The sequence below is a fragment of the Castanea sativa genome, chromosome 6 (assembly GCF_040712315.1).
Source record: "Castanea sativa cultivar Marrone di Chiusa Pesio chromosome 6, ASM4071231v1".
Taxonomy (NCBI): Eukaryota; Viridiplantae; Streptophyta; class Magnoliopsida; order Fagales; family Fagaceae; genus Castanea; species Castanea sativa.
Window position 1 is genome coordinate 55,558,613 of NC_134018.1, and position 22,227 is coordinate 55,580,839.

General features: G+C 37.5%; 1 long non-coding RNA gene across 1 annotated transcript; it reads right to left on the reverse strand.

Annotated features, from left to right (window-relative positions):
• Positions 1–1,881: 1,881 nt before the first annotated feature.
• Positions 1,882–19,797, reverse strand: LOC142638470 (uncharacterized). Its single transcript, XR_012845020.1, has 3 exons — positions 19,521–19,797; positions 19,281–19,427; positions 1,882–2,227 (listed from the first exon to the last, which is right to left on the reverse strand). It is a non-coding gene; the product is annotated as an uncharacterized LOC142638470 (long non-coding RNA).
• Between the last annotated feature and the right edge of the window lie 2,430 nt (positions 19,798–22,227).

Consider the following 22,227-nt stretch of genomic DNA (forward strand, 5'->3'; position numbering starts at 1 on the left):
TTTCTTTGTGGGGAAGATCCTTATTAATATGCATATCTTAAGAGATTCTTTCTTTGTGGAGATCCTCTTTATTAGGATTTTTCGTGGGGCATAAGATGTTTCCATATATACTCATTCGTGGAGTCCAAGTAAAGCCATGCTGGGTCCGTCAAAGGTTTCTTTATTCCCGTCAGCTTACTCTCGTTAGCTTCCCATCTTGTTCTAATTCATTAGGTCCCGAATGCCATTTGTTTGGAAATGGAGTCGTCAGGCTAAGGTTGAAGTCATCGTCCTTGAGGACGTCGTCTTCTTCATTTAATGCATAGTACGGCTGATGAGTTTCTTCAGACTGTCGGCTTCATCTAATGTAGAAGAGCCTTAATAATTTTTTTTTTTTTTTGGAATTATCCTTATCAAATGGAAACAATGATAGAACTTTCTTGTAACTATATGTTTCACCAATAGTAACTTGACATGTGTATGAATTTTTTTTTTTCATTTTAAACTTCGGTTATTTTATAAGAAAAGTCAAACGAATACATGGTAAGTCATAGTTGGTGGAACATAAAATGGAAAACAAAAGGTAAAATAGAGGATTTGTATTAAACTAGGATCTTATGCTATGATATCAAGATAAATTACCGATTATGCCATAAAATTATCAAGAACAAAGTTTGGCTACAATTCCACTCAATATCTTTTTATTAGATGTGATTTTTTACAAATGCACCATTGAATTAAATTTTCTTTTTATATTCCCCATGCTAGCAAAATTTTCAAAAGATTAAAGATTATTAACTACTTCATCAATCAAATGTTTAAATTTTAAGTTTTTGTAATTTAAAATTATATATAAAAAATAAGTATAAAGCATTCACAGTGGTGATTGTATTATAGCAAAAAAAGTTATTTTAGCTCTCAAAACCTCAAAATCAAGCTTTATCAATGGCGCTATAGTTAATTTTTTTTTTTACAAATTAGCTATAGTAAATTGTCATCTTTGGCAGCTTAATGTAGCAAAAAATGATTAAAAAAACATTTTTTTTATTTGTGTCTCTCTCTCCTCTCATTTAAAAAAAATGTTTTTTTTTCTCTCTCTAGTCTTTTTTTTTCTCTCTCCAACGCCTCCTTCCCCTTTCTCACTCTCAACTGAAACCAAACCCTCCCTAAGCCCTTCTTCTCTTCACTCTTGCCTTTGGGTTCATTGAGATCATTGTTTTGGGTTCATGGGTTCTGTTGCTGACGGGTTATTGAGATTGGCGTTCGGGGTTCTTGATGTTGATGGCAGATTGTTTTTGGGTTGAGATCAGGCTGGGGTGGGTTTGTTGGTCCATGTTGGTGGTGGTGGTGGGTCATTGCTAGAGATTGTGGCTAGGGATTGTGGGTTGCTAGCGGTAGATGTGGATGGTGGTGGTGAGAGAGAAAGAGACACAGGAGGAGGCATAAAGAATAAAAAAAATAATGAAAGAATATTTAAATGAAAGTGGTAAAAAAAATTGAACCTTTGATGTTTGGTAAAGTGAGGAGTTAAAATAGATAAATTAGTTTTTTGAGTTGTTAAAAAACTAAGTTTTTTAGTATCGCTATTGTGAATACTCTTATGAATCAAATAATAAATAACATCCAATTGATATGAAATTTAACCAGTATGTTAAAAATATAAAAACACGTAAGACAACCATTAAATTTTTAAAATTTGTAATTACACACACACACATATAGAGAGAGAGAGAGAGAGAGAGAGAGAGAGAGAGAGAGAGTTGTAGTCGATCAAACTTTATCCTTTTATCAATAAAAAACTAGAGGAAGACTCTTGACATAAAAAGTCCCAACGAAATTATTTCTCCATTAGAGAGAATTCATATCTCCAATAGGTAGCACCATAGAACTTGTCTAGGGATCCAACCTTTTTCATAGCAGGTTTTCGACAGAAACAGCCCGAAGACCAAAGAAAAAGAAATCATACAAACAATATAACGCGAATAAGAGCAGTGTTTAAAAAGCATAAATACAATACAACACACGACACTAGTAAACTTTATTACTCCCAAAGGATAGAGATTCAAACTGAGATATCCAACTTCAAATTTGTTGAACCGCATCTTCATAACTTGGCTCTGGGCATGTTATAGAATGTAGCGCGAGCAGTATAGGCTAATTTCCCGGTTTTCTTGAGCTTGAACTCCACTGCAACAAAAGTCAAATTTCTTCCACTCCTTAGCACAGAGCCATCGACTATCAGCTCTGCCTGTGTGTAGAAAACAATTCCATCTCACAGGAGATTTGGAAAAAAGAAAAAGAAAAAAAGAATAGAAGTTTGAAAGCAATAAAATATATCACAATCATCTAGCATTTGTAATTTTGTATGAATATCCTAATGCTAACCGTACAAAAGCAAAGATATAATGGCAACAAGTTAGCATAAGTTGGCTTCAGCCAAGCATTGTCTTCTTCTGTGAGACTAACCCAATTAATGGCCTAGCAAAAATACTTCATGACAAATACAACACGACTCAGTCTGTACATTAATTGACAGAAATTATGCAAAGTAAATTTAATTGACAGAAATTATGCAGAGTAAATTATACCAACCTTTATTTTAAGGTTTATATAAATGCAACAAAGATATGTTTATATTATCTCACATTATTGTTGCTTCCTTAATGGAATACTCCATTTAAAAAAAAAAAAGATCCATACCTAAATTATGGATGAAATGACGCTACCCGTGAAGCTTAGATAAATAAGTAGAAATCTTTTTTTTTTTTTAAATTGATATTATCTCGTGGAGAAGTCACATATGAAAGAGAATGTACTCATCTATTGTGTAAGGACCAAAAATCATGCACAAGCCCAACAGTGTTTACGTTTAATAATTCAAGGCTCAAAACAATGAATTTGTAAAGAATGTACCAACAATAAAGTTCATGGTGCTCTGATTATATGCTTTTCTCACCTCCCTTTTCATGATCCTTCACTCTTTGCTTCCACCCCTCTTATTTATACTCCTTGCCCTTGTTTTCTCAGCCCTTTATCTCTCACATAATCAACTTCATTTATTGACACTTGTCCATTCCCTTGTAGTCGGTAATGGAGAGAAGCTCTTGTTCTGTGCCTTGTATTATTTAGGTCATCTCCACATTAATGCAACGGATAAAACTGGTACTCCCTATTCAATGTGGTTAGAAAGTTTGGTGCAGAACATTCAATGTAGCGTTCATAGTTATCTATCTCAACCCAGATATTTGCAATATATCCAATACATCACCAATTTACCTTTCGTATTTTTTCGGACCATCCCACTTCATCCTCGGGCTCTTGACTGTTACTCTACTCTACTCCTTATGCTTCACAATAGGTCCTCGGGTCTTCGGGTTTTTTTTTCTTTAAGTCTTCGGGTCCTCGGGTCCTCATAATAGCCCCTTAAAACTTAAGCTATTGACTCCAAATTAATGGCCAAGTTTTAACTCCTCAAATGAACTTCTTATGTGCATTTTGCTTTCACACATACAAACATCTTTTCGCTGCCTGTGACACGCTCTTGACGCCTCGGAGTCCACAATGAATCATTTATGGTGTCAGGCAGCTCCCTATCTCCGCACGTTCTACGCCTGGATCAACATCGTACGGCTCAGATTGCCCTTTCATTTATGAGCGAGAAAATTACCGTGCCTTTTTACCCTTATAAAAGCAAGATTTGGGGCTGGCTAAGGCTCATTTTTGCGTTTTGAAGGATTAAAGGAAAAGGACCTCCCGAGGAGCATTCTTTAGAGGTGTGTCAGTTCTCCTATTGTTTCTCCTTCATTGTTTATTTTTCTTCTTCTTATCATAAAGCTTAATGGGTAGATATGCTAAGTTAATGAAGATTGATGAGGCAAAGGCCACTTTTAAGGCCCGATATAGGATCCCTGATGATGTTGATATTCAACATTGTGAGGAAGGAGAGTGGTTAGTTTTACCCTGGCCACCCGAGTTAGTTATAATTCCCATGATCGCTTTTATTAAAGGCAGAATGGAAATTCCCATAGGTAGGGTAACCCGGGATTTTCTTATAAACTATAGACTTACCCTGGCCCAATGTTCCCCCAACATCCTTAGGATTCTAGGATGTGTAGATGCCCTAAATCGCAAAATGGGGACTAACTTATCCTGGCATGATGTAAATTGGGTATACAACTGCCAAAAAGGGGAAAAAACCAAATACTATATGAAGTGTAGGGTCCCAGCCGTTAGGCTGATTTCCTGCTTGCTTGACTCAAGAAAAGGCATGAACGAGGATTACCTCATCGTCTCGGGGAACTGGTACGACAAATTACACTGCCCTACCCAAGATAGGGTGTCAGGTAGGGTTCCCGAGGACCGACGTGATACTTAGGAATATCAATTATCTTCTTTTATAATCTTGTATTGATTAACTCTTCCTAACAGTATTTATCCTTTACTACAGACGACTACCACACCGCTCCAAACAAACTCTCTGTAAACCTCCAGGACCTGAACAGAATTCTCAGGTCGGAAATATTTTTGCACAGGGACGGGCAGCTTAGAGTGGCCCACGTCATTCTCGACTACACCCTTTCCACCAAACGTTTTCAAAGTCCAAAAAACGTAATCCGGGCCAGAGATCTTCGTTTGGCTCGTATTGACGTAGCGGTGTCTGGCTTTTTACTACCTACACCCCCTCCAGGAGGAACACAGGACGCACAGCTCCCAGCCCCTCTCGCAGCATGACTACTTGACTCCCAAGAGCAATCCACTGCTCTCGCGGACGAGGAAAAAGAGTCAACACCCGAGCCTAGTCATCCCGAGGTAACGGATAAGGACTTTGAAGTCTTTTACCGTGAAGATGCCCCTCACAACTCACAAATTCCTTCAACAAGTAACATAGGCTTCCAAGAAAAAGAACCCGATCTCCTGGCTTTTCTACAAGCCCATGATGGAAGTTCTTCCCCTGCTATAACCGTACCTCCCCGTCCCATCACCCCAGTAGTGACACGTACCCCTCCCCCCGAGGCCGTGGACAAAAAACGGAAAATGAGTCAAGGTGGTAAGAATATCATTGAGATCGAGGAGAGAGAGAACCCCAACCCCCCTTCTAAAAATACTTAGGCAGGAAAGAACTATTACAAGAAGCCTGCTCATACTGGGACTTCCAAGGAGACCAGTGACAATCAACCAAGGAAAGTCTCCGTTTGGCACCCCAGCTTTACTTTAAGTTCTGGCAACCTCGTACTTGATGATGCCAACCTAAGAGATCCAAAGAAGGGGAGCTTAAGTTTGGTGGCTGAATGCTTGGAGAAGGCCCTATGTCTCCCCGAGGACATGGCTGAGCTGCGGTTTTTCCGCAAAAGAGAAGTCTTCCTGTCATTGAAACAGGACTTAGCTAAGGTATCTTCCACAATTCTATACCATCTTATCTTTATTATTATTATTATTTTTTAGACACGTTACTTATATGGCTTTTGTAATTGATGTACATTATAGGCCGTTTAGGCTTCTTTCATAGTTGAAGAATGGGTGGATCACTCCTTGGATTTAGCCAAAAAAGCTGAAAACAACGTGGAAGTCGCTGTGAAGGCTCAAAATGAAGCAGAACAAAATCTGAAGGAGACCCTCATCCAACTGGCCAAAGTGGAAAAAGCTCACAAGAATGCAGAATTTGCCTTGCAAAGTTATGAAACACAGGCAAATATTGCCCTTGAAGCCCAGAAGCAAGCCCAAAACCGACTGCCCCTCACTGTGGTAGAGCTCAAGCAGGTGCAAAAGCAATTAGCATCTAAGGAGCAGGAAAAAGTTGATGCTGAGCAAGCAGCATATGACGCCGGCATGAAGAAAGCTGCTGACAGCCTTACAGCTCAACTCAAGGGTGTCGCCCGTGCATTTGGTCTGGAAGTTTGGGGTCAGGCCTTAGACGCGGCGGGAGCATCCGCTGAATCTGAGCTCCGAACTCCAGATAGAGTGTATTACCCCCCTGCTCTACAGCTGGCGCTTGCTCCTCCCAAGCCAACTAGTGACTCCAGTTCCATTCCTCCCTCATCTACAACCACTTCGGATCCGAACCCTTCCTCTGTTCACTCCAAGGACAAAGAAGAAACTGAGAACCCTTCCCCCAGCACCGAATTGGTAAACGTAGAAAATGAAGCTGATATGATGGAGGTGGGGCAGACAAAAAAGAAAAAGAAAGAGAAGGAACTAGAGAAAAAGAATGCGAAAGAGAAACAAACAAATACTTGACACATGAACTCAAGAATTTGTTAAAAGCTGTTTAGAGTTTAGTATTGTTGTTGTTGTTGTTGTTTTTTTTTTTTTTTGTTGACATAAACTGATTTCAAGGAATTAATCGTAGCGTAAATGGTTCATGTTGTTTACTGCTAACGTATTGCGAAATTCAAATATTAAATTTTCTGCTCGTTGTCGATAGCAATTTCTCAATGCTTAAAATAATAACTTTCATATACACATACAACACAATACGATCACCAACTTTGCAACGTAAGCTAGAATAATACCTATGGCACACATTCTTGTAACTTTGATGGAATGCCTTATGTATGGTGTTAATTTCTCCTAGTCTTTTGGCCTGAGGAACTGGACAAGGACTAAGTTCAACTTAGCACTTTACTTTTTCTTATGGTGTTAATTTTCCTTAGACTTGTGGTTCGAGGAGCCGAACAAGGACTAAGTTCTACTTAACACTTTGCTTTTTCTTATGGTGTTAATTTTACTGAGACTTGTGGCCTGAGGAGCCAAACAAGGACCAAGGACTAAGTTCAGCTTAACACTTTACTTTTTCTTGCGGTGTTAATTTTCCTTAAACTTGTGGCCCGAGGAGCTGAATAAGGCCTAAGTTCAGCTTAACACTTTGTTTTTTTTACGATGTTAATTTTCCTTAGACTTGTGGCCCGAGGAGCCGAATAAGGACGAAGTTCAGCTTAACACTTTGTTTTTTTACGGTGTTAATTTTCCTTAGACTTGTGGCCCGAGGAGCTGAACAAGGACTAAGTTCAGCTTAACACTTTATTTTTTTACGGTGTTAATTTTCCTTAGACTTGTGGCTCGAGGAACAGAACAAGGACTAAGTTCAGCTTAACACTTTTTTTTTTTTATGGTGTTAATTTCCCTTAGACTTGTGGCCCGAGGAGCCGAACAAGGACTAAGTTCAGTTTAACACTTGGAAGTAAGTTATGCCAATAAAGAAGCACAGACTAATAAAACCAAACAGGCCTACAACTTATACAAAAGAAGACCCTTCCTTTAATAGTAATAACGTCGTAAATTGCTTACATTCCAGGGACGATGGACTATTTTCCATCTAAATCTTCTAAACGATAGGCCCCCATACCTGCTATAGACGTGATTCTATATAGTTCTTCCCAATTGGACCCTAGCTTACCTTAGGCATGATTCTTTGCTGTTCCCACCACTTTTCTCAAAACCAAATCTCCTGGCACTAAAGGTCTCGGCTTCACTCCTTTATCATATGTTTGCTTGAGTTTCTGTTGGTAACTACCCATCTTCACATTGGCTACTTCTCTTCTTTCTTCAATAGTTTCTAAACTATCACATAGCATGTCATGATTGCCCTCAACATTATACTGGTCAGATCTCAAGGTGGGGAAGCCTAACTCCAACGGGATTACCGCCTCCATTCCATATGTCATTAAAAAGGGTGTCTCACCCGTTGATCTTCGGGGAGTAGTGTGATAAGACCACAATACATGAGACATCTCCTCTACCTATCTTCCTTTAGCATCATCTAATCGCTTCTTTAACCCCGCCAAAATGACCTTTTTTGTAGCCTCAGCTTGACCATGTCCTTGAGGGTAAGCCGGTGTTAAGTACCCATTCCTTATTCCCAGATTCCCACAATACCTACGAAAAGCTTTGCTGTCAAACTGAAGTCCATTGTCGGAGATCAGAGTATGCGGGACTCCAAAGTGAGTTACAATATTCTTCCAAATAAACCTCTTAGCATCCACATCCCTGATGTTAGCTAGTAGTTCGGCTTCCACTGACTTAGTAAAGTAATTCGTGCTGAAGAGGAGCCATCTTCTATTACCAGTCGCCCGAGGAAAATGTCTGACGATATCCAAGCCCCACTTAGCAAACGGCCATGGACTAGACAATGGATTTAATACTCCCCCTGGTTGATGAATATTTGGTGCAAACCTTTGACATTGATCACACTTCTGTGCATACTCCTAGGAGAGTTTCTGCATATTTGGCCACCAATACCCTTGAGTCATGGCCCTGTGGACTAATGATCTTCCCCTAGTATGACTTCCGCATATTTTCTCATGCAACTCTTCCAATAAGGGCTCAACAGCTTTAGGATGTACGTAGAGCAGATATGGCCCAGAGTAAGAACGTTTGTACAATTTACGCTCCTCGGAAAGCCAATAACAGGGAGCACTTCTTCGTACCTTTTCTGTTTCCACTTTGTCCTCGGGTAACATACCATGTTTTAAGAAGGTCACAATCGGATCCATCCAACTCGAGCTAACGTAAATGCTATGAATCCCAACTGCCGGGGCACCAGCAAGACTAGAACTCATCAAATCCTCCACCATCACCGTCCATGGCAGCTTCGATCCCAAGGATGTGGCTAGCATGGCCAACGAATCAGCATGAGCATTTTGCCCTCTTGGAATTTGTCTCACTTTGAAACTTTTAAACATGCCTAACGCCCCTTTGACTCTGTTGAGATATTTTTCATCCTTTCAACTCTTGCCTCAAATTCTCCATTAACTTGTCCAACAATTAATCTAGAATCACAATAAAATTCGACCATTTCTCCTCCTAAATGCCTAACCATTTAAGCACCTGCCAAAAGAGCTTCATACTCGGCCTCATTATTAGTGGCTACAAACCCCAACCGTAATGACTTTTCCATGACTAACTTCTCAAGGGTGATCAACACAATTCCAATCCCTGCTCCCTTTTGGTTAGATGCCCCATCCGTATAAACTTCCCAAAGGAGAACATTCCTAGGCCCAATAGACATCACGGCTAGCATGACATCTTCCTGCTTAATGCCACCCTCCGTAAATTCTACTACGAAATCGGCAAGAACCTGTCCTTTGATGGTTTTCCGGGGCATATACTTAACATCATAGGCTCCAAGCCTCGTTCCTCACTTAGCCACACGACTAGTGTAATCTGACTTCCTCATGAGAGCTTGCAAAGGAAATTGGGTAAGGACAACCACCGTATGGGCTTGAAAATAATGGGGAAGCTTCCTTGTTGCATGTACGATGGCTAGCATAGCCTTTTCCAAAGGTAAATACCGTTTCTCTACCTCTTGCAAAGAGTTACTACTGTAATACACTAGTTATTGAATTCCATCATCATTCCGTACTAGGACAAGACTTACAGCATAATTCATAACTGCCAAATAGGCATACAACACCTCTTCCTTCTCCGGCCTTGATAATATTGGCGGATTCGCCAAATATTGCTTCAAATCCTCAAAAGCCAAATCACACTCATCCGTCCATTGAAAATCTCTTCATTTATGCAAAAGGTGATAAAAAGGTCGACACATGTCTGCAGATTGCGAAATAAACCGATTCAATGCCGCAACCATACTAGTCAGCTTCTGCACCTCCTTAGGATTCTTAGGAGGATGCAACCCCAAGATAGCCCTAATCTAGTCAGGATTAACTTCAATTCCCCGATGCGTTAACATATACCCAAGAAACTTTCTCGAACTTACTCCAAAAGAACACTTAGAAGCATTCAACCGCAATTTATACCTTTTAAGGACTGAGAAGGTTTCTTCCAAGTCCATCAAATGGTCTCCTACTCTCTTACTTTTAATTACCATGTCATCAATATATGCTTCCATGTTATGCCCCAACTACAATTCAAACATTCTAGTCACCATTTTTTGATAAGTGGAGCTTGCATTCTTAAGACCAAAAGACATTACTCGATAATGGTAATTGCCATTAGGTGCACAAAAAGTTGTTTTCTCCTGATCACTCACTGACAAAGGTATCTGATGATAACCCTGAAAAGCATCTAGGAAACTCATCCGAGAATGCCTAACAGTTGCATCCACCAATTGATCAATTCTCGGAATAGGGAAAGGGTCCTTCGGACATACCTTATTCAGATCAGTGAAATCGACACAAACTCTCCACTTCCCGTTTTTCTTTTTAACCACAACAGTGTTAGCAAGCCATTCAGGATAAAAAATTTCCTTAATTGCCACAGCTTGCTTTAACTCATTAACCTCCTCTTTTACAGCCTCGGCATGCTCTTGGGACGCACGCTAAGGAGGCTGTTTGCAGGGCACTGCGTTGGGACTAACATTCAACTGATGACAAATGAACTCTGGATCAATCCCCGGGACATCATATGTCGTCCAGGAAAAAACATCAATGTTATCCTTTAAGAACTTAACTAATTCCTCCTTTTCCAACACAGGCAATTGGGATCCCACCTAGAAATATCTCTCCTTATCTTCCCCTATAAATACCTTGTCCAATTCTTCAGCGGAATCTCCATCCACATCGGTACTTGTCCCCGGAGCAGATTTCTTTAATTGCTATAAAGTTTTCTGAGTTGCCCCTATTTCTAAATTTTCACCTGTTCTAACACTTCCAGACATCAGACACTGCTTGGCTACCGACTGACTGCCGTGTAATACTCCTACCCTTCCTCGAATAGGATACTTCACCTTTACGTGCAAAGTTGAAGAAACTGCCTCCATTGCATGGAGCCAGGGCCTTTCCAATATAGCCGTGTAAGGTGAATACGCCTTGACTACTATAAAGCTAACTTGGACCTCTGCGTCCTCAACCTGTACAGGCAGCCTAATCATCTCCTGCGGAATCACCGGCTTCCCATCAAAGCCTACTAATGGTGAATCATACTTCTCCAAATCCTTGTCTTTCAAATTCAAACCATTAAACAAGTCTGGATACATAATTTTCGCTCTACTTCCATCATCCACTAGGACTCGTTTCACGTCATATCCCCCGATCCGAATAGTTACTACTAACGCATCATCATGGGGTTGGCATGTTCCTTCCTTATCTTCCTCAAAAAAAATCCAACACTAGAGTTGCTGAGAACCTCATCCTTTTAGCCAATTGGTTGCTTCCCTCCATGACTTCATTCCCAAAACTACTATGCACGAACATGACCCGAGAAGGCTCCTCGGCTCCTTTCCTTGGTTGGGCCAAAATGACATTGATGGTGTCTAACGTTGGTCGAGGAGTATTACCACGATACATTCTCGTACCTTGATGTCCAACTTGCCCGTTCGGCCGAGACAAGAAATGATTGAGCTTCCCACCCTGGCGAATTGGTTCAAATGGTCCCGCAACGTCCGACACTCTTCTGTAGTATGTCCCTTGTCTTGATGATAATGACAATGAAGACTTTCGTTCCTCAAGGATGCATCTCCACTCATTTTATTAGGCAGCCTAAAATATGGTTCGTTCTGTATCTTCTCCAATATTTGATGTATGGGTTCCTTGAACAGTGAATTAACCAAAGGAGTCCCAGCTGGCAATGGATGACTTGGAAAATCTCGCCTAGGACGATTGCCTTGATACCCCATTCCCCGAAGATCTTTCTTCTCTAGAAATAGCTTTGCTTTTCCTTTGCTTTGAATCTGGTCCTCCTCAACTCGCTCATACTTGTCTATACAGTCCATAAGCTGGCGCATATCTACAACTGCTTTTATTATCAAGGACTTCCTCAATCCGTGCTTAGTAGGGAGCTCCACCTTAAAAGTTCTCACAGCCACATCTTCAACATCTCCATCGATTTCATTATACGTTTCCCAATACCGATCAGAATAAGTTTTGAGTGTTTCTCCTTCCCTCATTACCATAGATAGTAATGCATCCAAAGGCTTAGGGACCCTACTACATGTTATGAACCGAGCCCCGAATGCTCTTGTCAACTCTTCAAAGGACTTTAGGGAACCTTCCTCCAAAGCATCAAACCATCGCATGGCCATTGACCCCAAACTAGAAGGAAAAACTTTACACATCAACGCTTCATTATTCGAGTAAACTGTCATCTTTTGATTAAAATGGCTGACGTGTTCTACAGGATCAGTCTTTCCATTATATATGGTAAATATAGGTTGAGAAAATCTATGGGAGAGCTTTGCCTTATTTATCCAAGCCACGAAAGGGGATTTAGAGATTTGCCTCAAGGCTTTACCCATTGCATCATTCCCCGCATCTTGATATGACCAATCCCCACCTCGCGTCTCCTCCCCCCTCTTTGCCTTGCCACCAGAAGAAGTAACCAACAGAGACTCACTAGGGAGAGACTTAGATGCCTAATAATCATCTCCTCCTCGTCTTTCCTCGGAGCTATCACTAGACGAATAAGATGGGCTCCTCCTACCACGCTTCCTACGGTCTAGGCATTTGCACAGATAATCTATTTCTGATTGCATTTGCTGCAACACGTCATCGCGAGACATTTGTCCCTCAGTCTGTGATCATCGTCCAGCCACTTGATCACTATGATACGATTCTACCACCACACTTGGGGTGTGTTGCTTTCCATCTTTGTGTTGCATGTTTATAGTGTGGTTCCCCCTTTGCGAACCTACTAATTCTTTCCTTTCCTAATTCGCCTCCGCCATTCACCTTCAAACCAGAACGTCACACTTTATTGTCCCCACAAACGGCGCCAATTGTAAGGACAAAAAATCATGCACAAGCCCAACAGTGTTTACGTTTAATAATTCAATGGCCAAAACAATGAATTTGTAGAGAAGGTACCAACAATAAAGTTCATGGCGCTCTGATTATATGCTTTTCTCACCTCCCTTTTCATGATCCTCCACTCCTTGCTTCTACCTCTCTTATTTATACTCCTTGCCCTTGTTATCTCAGCCCTTCATCTCTCACCTAACCAACCTCATTTACTGACACTTGTCCATTCCCTTGTAGTCGGTAATGGAGAGAAGCTCTTGTTCTGTGTCTTGTATTGTTCAAGTCACCTCCACATTAATGCAACGGATAAAACTAGTACTCCCTATTCAATGCAGCCAAAAAGCTTAGTGCTAAACATTCAATGCAGCGTTTATAGTTATCTATTTCAACCCAGATATTTGCAATATATCCAATACATTACTAATTTACCTTTTGTATTTTTCCGGACCATCTCACTTCATCCTCGGGCTCTTGATTGTTACTCTACTCTACACCTTATGCTTCACAATAGGTCCTCAGGTCTTCGGGTCTTTTTTCTCTAAGTCTTCGGGTCTTTTTTTTTTTTTTTTTAAAGTCTTCGGGTCCTCGGATCTTCATATATTGCATTATAAAAACTTCAATAAGGAGTGTCATTTCATTTATTGTTTGATGGGAGTATCATTTCATGAACCTTCAATGAGGCTGGTGTAATTTAACCAACTATATATTAAATAAATTAATCACTCTTAGTCTAATTCACCCAAGAAGAATGAGATTGCAGTTATATCTTTCCAATAACCCTAGTCTTTGGTCTACATATGCTCAGCTTTGCACCCCCTCCGCCATCACATTATGTTCCAAGCTAGGCAACTTGAGTTTGGCATTTCACGGAAACACTCCGACACTAATGGCATGTTTGGATGTTTAAAAAATGAGGGGGAGTAGAGTAGAGGGAAGGGGAGTAATTCAATTACCTTGTTTGGGAGTTTTTTAAGGAAGGAGGGAGAGGGATTTGGAGGGGTTTGGAGGGGTTTCAACTACCTCCAACCCCCTCATTTTTAATTCCCCCAAATTGGAGAGATTTGGAGGGAGAGTAGAGCACATAAAATTATTTATAAAGTAAATTACCTAATTTACCCTTATTATATTTATAAAATTACAATGTTAAAAACAAGGGGAATGGCTAATTACTCCCTTCCCCCTTACTAATTATAAAAACATCCAAACAAGGTGGAGAGTAATTATTCTCCTCTATTCTCCTCCCCACTACTCCCCTCCCCTCTACTCCCCTCTACTCTCCTCCCTCTCTAAACTCCCAAACAGGCCATAAAGTAAAGCTAAAACTTTTAACAGTGCCTTTCTAGCTAAAAAATGATGGCATCAGATGTATGATTGATAGCAACAAATGGCAGGACATCCCAATCCACGACATAAAGTTGACAAACCATCTTTTTTGTAAATCTTAAAATTCTAAAAATTATTCTACTTCAAAAGCTAGGCCGAATGCAATTTGAACGGGGTCGGCCGGATGAATTTTGGAGACTAAAGTGAAAACTTTAGGTCGGGCTTTTTCTTTTTTTTTTTTTTTTTATATTAATATATAAATGAAATCATATTTATTTAATTTTTTATACATTTTTTAAAAATTTGAAATCTATTTTCACTCATTATGAGATGCAAAGTTACTAATTAAATGTTTGTATATAAATTCTCCTGAACACAATTTATTATAGAAAATGTTTATGAATAAATAAAACAGGAGTTATGATAGAAATTTATAATTTAACCAAAATAAATTAAAATTTTATAATTTAATTGAAATAAATTTTAAAGCATTAAAAAATGATATAATTATTTTATATTTATACTCTACAAAGAGTAAAAATCTATTTATCATATAAGTCAATAAATTATTATTAATAAAAGGTCATTATTTTTTGAGAGAAATAATAAAAATTTATTATTTTAAATTTATATCTTCATTAAATTAACTTTTACACGTTTACTTAGAGCAATCACACTAGATCATGTAAAAATTTCCTCTATTTTACACAAAAAACCTCATTTTAAAATTTTACACATTCATTTTTACAAATTACCCACATTAGTTCATCTATCCTACTCCATCTATTAATTAAATAATAATTTTCTCACTTTTTTATTAATTCTCTCAACTAACCTACGCGTGTATTCATTTCTTCTCTCTTCAGTTCTGATTAATTTCTCTCTCTCTCTCTCTCTCTCTCTCTCTCTCTCTCTCTCTCTCTCTCCTTCTCTTCATTTCTTCTCTTCATTTCTCTCTCTCTCTCACTCTCTCTCTACCCAGATCATCTCTCTTCTCTACCCAGATCATCTCTCTCACTCTCTCTCTACCCAGAGCTCCGATCATCTCTACCCAGATCATCTCTCTTCTTGATCCGAGCTCCGATCCAGCGCTCGGAGCGTGATCCGAGCTCCGATCGAGCGATCCGAGCTCCGATCCAGCGCTCCGAGCGCGACCCGAGCTCCAATCCAGCGCTCGGAGCGCGACCCGAGCTCCGATCCAGCGCTCCGAGCGCGACCCGAGCTCCGATCCAGTCGCTCCGAGCACCGATCCGAGTTCCGATCCACTCCGATCCAAGCTCCGACCGCTCCGATCAAGCGCCGATCTGTATTTGTGTATCTATGTTTTTTTTTTTTTGAGCAAGTGTCTGTGTTGAGTTTTAGTTGGGTTGGTTGAGAACGGAAAGGAGAGAGAAAAAAAAAGAGGAGGGAACGGAAATGATAAAATAATGCTATAAACGAGCTACAGTAACCGTGTATATTTACACGGTACTGTAGCTCGGGGATGAGTTTTCACGTTTTTACCCAGTTCTAGATACACTGATGTAGCTCAAAATGTGTAAAATTGAAAAAAATTTGCATTATACATAATTTTAGATACACTGATGTGGATGCTCTTAGATTTGATGGATTACTTATGAAGACATGAAAATAAAATACAAATCATATAAAAAAGGACTATTCTATATCTTTAAAAAAAATACGAATGAGAATCGGAAAAAGTCAAAAACTAATTAAATTATAAAGTAATTATTAATGAAACTCAGTTATTAAAAAAAAAATGTAGAACAAACTTTTTTTGAAATGTACAACAAACTAACAGAGAAAACATGTGGGTTGATGATTTGATGTGATAAGACTTTAAAAAACTTTCAAAATGATGTCATGTGTAATTATTAATTAACAGGCACATAGTAGAGTAGATGCAAACGAGTAGGATATGGAGGGGAAAAAGAGAAGAAGATAAAAAGTGAAAATAAAGAGATATGTTTAAACACGTGTTAAATGAATTCTATGGGCAATAGAAGGGCATTAATTTTACTTTTTGTTTTTGAAATAACATTAAAAAATTATTAAGACAGATAAATTCATATTATATTAATTAATAGAGCGGTTTTCTTTTTTTAACCAGGGGCTTAGGGCTGGAGCGAAGCCAAGTGGGTATGCGTAATATTAGGACCAAATTTTTGTAATAAGACCTATAAATATATTTATGTGGTAAGTTATGAGTGATAAAAGTAAAAGTTATGGGTCCACAATTCCTCCACTCACAACTTACTACATAAATAAGTTGTAGCAAAAATTATGATCCCAGTATTTTCCGGATACCTATCCCAAACCCCACCTAAAAAACCATTAATATAGTTTCTTTGATGAACAAATTTTATATAGTTCTATTAGTGTTCTACTATACACAAATTATACCCCCAACGTAAAAAAGAAAAGAAAAAGAAAAACATATCTCCCACTTAAGAAAGTCTAAAAACATAACAAAATTAATTTTGTAATATTTTCACAACACTCGTATATTTAATTGGAATGAATTTTAAAATAATTTATTTTACTTTATTTTGACTAATGATGAACTAACACTTCAATTTATTGTAAAAGTATTATGAAATTATGCAATGTAACTAAAAGAACTACTCCCATTTTTATCAATTAGCTTGACACAAAGATAAATGGCCACCAATTATCACCTTTATTTTTAAAGATAATGCTTGTGTACACTTTGACCAATATCTTTCAAATAACTCCAACATTTGGTCTATACCTCCTAAGTTTGCACTACAATACTACATTTGCCATTAGGATCATCACATTTTGTTCAGAGGCAACCTGAATTTGTCTCAAGTAAACATTCCAGTATTTTAAGAGCATTAGTATTAGTGGTGCTAAAAAATCAAATTGTTATATTTAGCATCACAAATACCAAAAAACATGCTACAATGGTGGTGTTATTGGTAAAATTTTTAACTCTTCAGTTACAGTGCACAACTGTAGCTCCAAATTTTAACCTCTCTCTTCCTTCTCTATCTTTTCTCTTTTCTTTTCCTCTAACTCAAAGTCTCAACACTCTCTCTTCTTCTCCTCTGACCGGCGTGATGGGTTGAGATCAGCGAGAGTGGTGAGATTGGCATGGTAAGGTGATGGCATGGTGGGTCGGTGGGTTAAGATCGGCAATGGCATGGTCGGTTTCGTGGGTGTAGTCCGATTGGGTTGCGGCCTGTGGGTCAGTGGTTTTCGTGGGTGTGGAAGTTGGAGGTGAAATGGCCAAATGGGTTTGTGGGGTTTAAGTTTTTGGGTTTGGGAGTTTGATTTTTGGGGGGATTTGGGTTGTAGAGCTACAACAAATAGTGACTCACCGAAGTTGCTGACGTGGCCGGTGAGAGTACTCGGATCTTTGGGCTCTTAGCTGGTGTGATGGGTTACTTTTTGATAGTTCTCTTTTGTGGGTTTGCTTGCTTTGTATCAGAGAAGCGAGAAGAGAGAGACGAAGAGGAAGAATAAAAAAAAAAAAAAATTTAAATGATGTAACTAAAAAAATAGAACCATTAATGCTGGATGTTTTACAAAATGAGGAAGTAAAATAAATAAAGCAATTTTTTATAGTATCAAATGATTAAATTTATGAATCTACCAATGTTGATGCTGAAATGCTAAAAATCATCACAGTGCCTCTCTAAGCATTTGTATTGGTGGAATCATTTTGCTAAAATGCTAAATTTACATCAAAATATAGTAAAAGTGAGTTGCATTAGTAGAGCCAAACCCATATTATTTTACTGTTACTGTTGTGCTACAGTGCACAACCATTTTGGCCGTGCACTGCAGCTAAGATGGTAAAAAAAAATATTTACTAATAAAATATATTATTTTATTATGTTGGTGGTGGTAATTATTTATTGTAATAGACATATTATTATATTGTATTATTTATACTATTTTATTATGTTAAATGTTTTGTAAAGTAAGGTGGCAAAAATAAATAAAGTAGCTTTTATGGTACAAAATTACTAAATTTTCTGCACCATCAATACCATGTTCTAAGCACTCAATAATCATGACACGCCGATGTATGAGGCCAGAATCAAATGACAAGCATATCCCAATCCACAATATAAATTTATAATTCTTAAATATCTAAAAACCCTTTTGAGACTTCAAATGCTAGATAGAATGCAATTTGAGTCCCAAAAAAAAAAACAGAACCAAAAAAAAAAAATTTAAAAAAATCCTACATTTCTCTGTATAATTAGGCTAAGTGTATATTTGGTAAAAATTAAAAAATCAGTTTATTTTATTATTCAGCTTATTTTTACTATTATTTATGAGTTCACTGCACTTTTTATACTATTCATGAGTCCCATTGTACTATTTCAATTTTATCTAAAGTATTTTCAACAAAATATTTTCAGATTTATCAAAATAAACAATTTCAAACTATCTTTAAGAATAGTAATTTATATAATAAAAAAAAAAAAAGTTAAGAATTGTATAAAAGAAGGGGTCCGGCTCCTCCAAAACAGATGAAGGACACGTGGCGACTATAAAATCTAACGGTAAAAACAAGGCCACAACACATTATCATTTATTTCTCTTTCACCCCCACTCTTCCGCAGCAACCCACCACTCACACCAAACACCACTGCAACGAATCTGAGAAACCATCACAGACAGAGCTGCAAGAGAGGGAGAAAGAATGGGCTGAACAAATTGCGGAACAACAGCAAAGGCTTGTTGTGTGTGTGAGCTAACTGCTAAATGCTAATTGCTAGTTGTGGTTGTGTGTGTTTCACCGGTTCGGATCTGCACTGGTTAGTTTGTTCGCCTTTTTTTGTAGGTTGACACTGACTTCTCTCTTGCCATTTCTACAGTGGGTTTTTTTCATGGGTCTAGTTTGAATTGCAATGAAATGAATTTTCTCCCTCTTGTTTCTTTATTTTTAGAATCAATATAATTTTTTTCTTTGTTTTTGCTTATAGGTTCTCTCTCTCTTGAGGCTCTGATTATGCTTATGGATTCCTAGATCCGGTAATATTTCCAGCATGATTTTTGACGGGTCCTTATCATCCACTGCCAAGTGCAGTGGGGGTGTAAACAGTGGATTTATTGCTGAAGAGTGTGGGTAAAATAGAAAGAAATGATGTTGTGATATGGTCTTATATATTACCTTTAGATTTTGTAGATGCCACGTGTCATTCATCTGCTTAAAAAAAATCTCTAATTTGTAGTAGTAGATGACTCAATAGATGAATCGAAAGAAACACAAACTGAGTAACCAAAAAGTGAACCCAAAAAACTCACATGGATTGGAGCAGCGGAGAGATATGAAATGCTCATATCTCCAAGAAAAATATCCTTATCCTCAGCCACCACGGTTCTAGCACAAGCGATTGACACCATCTCAACAATAGCCGCAATAGCCCCTCCATGCAACGAACCATAGATATTCTGCAAACCCCATGAAAAAAAAAAAAAAAGACTTTTAATGAAAAAAAAAAAAAAAAAAAACTAGATTTAGTGAAACAGAGGAGAGTAGGTTACAAGGAGAACGGGTGTGACAGTTAGTAGACAGGGATTCGGCCACGTAGGACGTGGTCGGGCTTGATTGCGTCGCGAATGAGATGGGAGTAGAAGTACTTGTTATTGCAAAAATCTGGGATACAATTGGAGTGTGAAACTCCTAATTTTTGAAAGAAACCAGTGATAACAGAAACATATTCAGCAGAAACGTCGTTGGCTATTGTTTTTGAGGAATTCGACGACGTTGCTTCTGCCTTTGGCCGAGGAGTCGCTGTCGGTTTTTCCATTTTTTTTTTCCTCTCTCTCTCTCTCTTCCTCTTTCTTTTTCCTTGTCGGTCTATCAGCTACAGAGACATGAATCATGATACAACATCATTTCATATAATACATCTTTGTACTTTCAAAACGTGAAGGCCGTTTGGTGAAGTTATCTTAGTATGGTTGTTATTGAAATATGTATAAATGAAAAAGTTTATAAAAATGTGAACGTAGCTTGTTAAAGTTGTTCTTGTATGGTTGTTTGTATTGAAATATGTGTAAATGAAAAAATATATAAAAATATGTGTAATAATATTTAAAAACTGAATACATGTTATTAAACTATTATAACAAACGAGGCATTATAACTACATATGACACAACAAAATTCCTAATTTGGACAAATACATTTCCTTTTCTTTAAAACTAAAATACATTTTACTTTTCTAAATGTTGCATAGATAACGGATTTTTTTTTTTTTTTATAAGATACATACCAGATTTTATTCTTTACTAAAAAGCCAAATTTAATCTTTTTTTTTTTTCTACAATATGTGAAATGAAAAATTATAATTAATGCAACACTACTTTCACGTACATTTCCATTGAAATTATTTTAATTATATACCAATCATAACTAGAAAAATCTCATAAAATTTTGAAAATTTTTTTGTATATAAACTTAAGGTTGCGTTTGCTTTCCTTGACTTTCATCCTCTTCCCCCCCTCCTGCGCAAATTAGAGACGTTATATTTATGGTCTATTTGGGAACAACTTATTTAGCTTTTTATTAAAAGTATTGTATAAAAAAGCTAAAAGTTAGCTAGTCACTTATTTTTTACTAAAAGTACGGTAGAAAAAAGCTAAAAGTGTTGAAAGTATTGTAGGAAAAAAATTGTGTAATTTTAGCTCCATTTAATGTTGTTTTGATGAATAGCTCTATTTTAGTGCTTGAATATGCAAAATGACTTTCAACCATGAAAAGCAAATATTTAATAACAACCAAAACAATAATATAATTTTTTTTTGGCTTAGCTATAGTTTACTATCAATTTTGTTATGCCACAATTAAGATACATATTTCATCAAAGCCATCAACTAGAGTTACCAAACATTACCATAATATTAATGGTAATTATAACAATAGTCAACTAGAGTTTGACAAAAAAATACCATAACATACAAAAAAATGGATTTGAATTAAGAACACAAATGCACATACAAAAAATAAGCTGATTTTTTCCAACAATATGGGCCCACATACTAGTGGCGGCTCTTGGAATTTTTCCTAGGAAGAAACTTAAATTAAATAAAATATAATAAAAAGATAAATTCATATATTGACAACAACCAAAAATAAAAGCAAAAAAAAAAAAAAAAAAACCCAAATACATAAAGTCTTACAATTTCCTTCTACGATTTTTTTTTTTTTAATTATGAAATCATTGCATGATAATCTCATTATTAATACTGCAAGCTACATCTGTATGGTCGTGGACCTATTACCCTACCCAATATCAATAAGCCCAAACAATGAGAATAGACAATTGTACTTAGAGGGCGGTCCACCTTGCTCGGTAGATCATGACTGTAGCTGTACCGACCTTAAGTCCAATTCTATTCAAGCTCGGTCCATGGAACCTTGGTAATGCCTTAGGTAATATCGTTGCCAAGCAACATTCGGCATCTAGCACAAGTTCCAAAACTCACATTTCCAAAGTGGGGCCCTCCTTTGTCAGGAATAGTCTAGATGGGCTCCTTTCACATGAGTGCTAGGAAAAACAATCATTAGTGGTCCACTGAAGCGAGGCTATAAATAGGAGAATGACATGAGAGTAAGGGGTTAGACACTAGAGGGGAAAAACTAGAAAAGTAACCGAGCTTAAGGAAGAACAAGAAGGTGGTCGGTTAAAGAAGTTAGCCACTGTAATGGGCCTTTAGTCAACCTATTTAGGAGCTTCCCATTGTAAGATACTCGAAAACCCACCAAAATAAGTAAATTGTGAGTTCAGTTACTAGGTTGACCCACTAATAGGGAATAGGGCCCGCACAATATCTTTTTCAAAATTTTAGTTAAATAAAATTTTTTCTTGGATTTCTCTTTTTGTTTGTAAGGGCTTAATATATTGTTAAGAGGAACAAAGTTTGAGGACAAAATTTGACTACAAACTTAGTTGTAGCCTAAAATTATAACTTTCATTAAACAAATTAACATGACTACATATTTTGAAAATGTAACCGTTGAATTGTGTATTCTTTATGTTATTAAAATACATGTCAAATTTCATGTCAATCGGATATTATTTACTATTTGATCCATAAACTTATTTTTTGCGTATAATTTTGAACTACAAAAACTCAAAATTTAAACATTTGATTGATGACATAAGCTATTGGTCTTTGATCTTCTTGAAGTTTTGCAAGCATGGAGGATATAAGAAAAAAAAAATGTAATCTAATTGTGGATTTG